We start from the raw sequence: 2,508 nt of genomic DNA, 5'->3' as shown, positions 1-2,508 counted from the left end.
TTTTTTTCCTTCTTATGTAAAAATATTTGAGATGCTCTTCATTTAAATGTCATCCACTTTTGCAATGTGACACAATAAGGCCAGTTAGCAAATGACATGGTATTGATACTGAAACAGTGCAGTATGGTCACACTTGGTAAACATTTAAATTATATTAACATAGTAGATGGGATTTTTGTTTTTCACCTTTTGTTCCCCCAGTAACAGCTAACAAAGCCAACAGATTAGAACAATTAGAAAATATAAACAATGTTTTCTTTATAAAGGAGAAAAGAAAAATAATAATTAAAAAACCCTTGTACCATTATTATAGTGATTAACACATAACTGCAACTACACTAAGAAGATTTGAAATCACTCATTTTTATGATAAAAAATTGTTTTCAATATTTTTCAATACTTTCTATTAACAAGAGACCTCATTATGTTATTTAGATTATTACAGCATATACTCCAAATGTGTTCACTTATTATCAGTGCTCCACTCATATCAGTCAAATGACTGGAATTTCATTGTTCTCCTCATTTTTCCTGACTATCTTAATATTTTGTTTAGCTGCACTATTTCCCCAGTTGACCTCACTTTGGGAAATGTTAAGGAACATAATAACAATACAGAAATGATCACCTACTGCTTTTTATTGATCTTATGTTTAGAGAACACCAACTTCCTCTACCTAATAAAAACAATAATCACTGGTACTGTGCTGTAGGATGCCTGGATGAAGTTAGGAATGTGCATGAGTGGAGGGAGGAAGAGCCAATAAAGTAAATAACTGGATGAACTTAAATCATTCCTGATTGACTGTTTTTATCTCAAACCAAGCCTGCTGATGGAATGCAACTCCTATCTGCCAGGTCTGTGGATGATAACATGGAATACGGTGCAATCATTTAATGATTTAAATCTGGTTCAGTGAAGCCAAAACCATCTGGTACAAAGGACGCTTTGGCAGATTGAGTAGAGTGAAAATACTGTTCTTGTTGCTGTTATGGTCTGATCACAAAGGAAAAATACACAACCAAAGCTATTAAAAAATCATTTGCAGTCTATCTTGCAACCAAAGTTAGAATAATAAGAGACAGAACACTAATTATAATTGTATGGAGTTTCCCAGCAGAGACATTGCAAAACAATTGCCACTTGTCTCTTTTCAAGTATTTTCAGTATGCAGATCATCTGTAAATGCATTCATTTGTGGAATTTTTTCATTTATATGAAAGCATTTTTACTCTTCTGTTTTCCCTGGCAATTGTTTTATTGCCATTTGAGAGTGATCAGAGAAACACTTCAGAGCAAGTAAGATCATCTCTGAATCTGCCCCCAACTTTAAGGTTAGGTTAAAATGGACTTTTAATAAAAATAAGATAAGCAATCTATGTTACCCATTTCACAGCTGATTGGAAACAGAAATTACCTCATCCTCTCAACATACACACACACCCACACACACACAAAAGAATTGTGTTTCCTGATTCTTTCATTCATTCTTGAATGTCAGAGATATTATAAAGACGTAAGAATGCGGCAATTCCTTAAGTAAACACTTCACATTGAATCATATGGTTTGACTTGAATGAATAGAAATTACTGAAACTACTAAGGCAAATATCACGTTTAGAAATAAATGAATAAACTAAAATAAAAAAATCCCAACCCCCCCCCCCCAGATATGACAGTATTAGAACTGGATGCAATATTCCATTTTCATTCTCAGTAATGCTATTTACAAAGGTAAGACTTACTACTTATTACTTATATTCTTCTCTCTTTAAATAGTCAAGGATGTTTTTATGGTCCTTTTCTGCCACAACAGTTTGTTGATGGCTTGACCACTTCATCTCCTAAGTCAATTTTCTGGCTGTCTGTTTTCCTAAAAATGCTTCTCATCCCCTCTTCCAAAAGACATGACTTTGACTGGATATTAAAATTCATTTTCTTTGAACAGGTTCCTACTATGAAGTGACTACAGGCTATGCCACTTTGTCACCCACTGAATTCATACGATTCTCTGATGAAAAAAAAACTTGAACCTGTCAAACTAATAAGCACTCTTCAAAAAAATCCCAGACAAACACTCCAACGATGAAAATGCCATTTCTTATTTAGCTACTAATTAATTGGTTGGTAAACATAAGCTCTATCAAGATTTTGACATGATAAAATCTAATAAGGAGGACATGCAACACTGATTCTGAAGACTGGCAGAAGTCTTGTAGATCCATGGCCAATTTACGCCATCTCAAATGCTGAGTAGTGACTAGAATGAATGAGAGGTGCTATTGTCTGTAGAGGTGATAGTAAATAACCATAATTTTTCAAATAATTTTCCAGATACCGTTAGACTGTAGTGTTGCAACCCATCAATGAATTGCCCCCAACAATACTCAGATAGCATCATAAATCCTGGAAAGCTGCTGTCACCTAACCTGAAATGCTAACTGCGGAGGTGACAAAGATGTAACTAATAGAGAATATGGAGGAAATCAGACAGAAACAAGAAAGAA

This window comes from Lagopus muta, chromosome 4 (genome assembly GCF_023343835.1).
Source record: "Lagopus muta isolate bLagMut1 chromosome 4, bLagMut1 primary, whole genome shotgun sequence".
NCBI classification, from domain to species: Eukaryota; Metazoa; Chordata; class Aves; order Galliformes; family Phasianidae; genus Lagopus; species Lagopus muta.
This window is presented reverse-complemented; position numbering follows the sequence as displayed.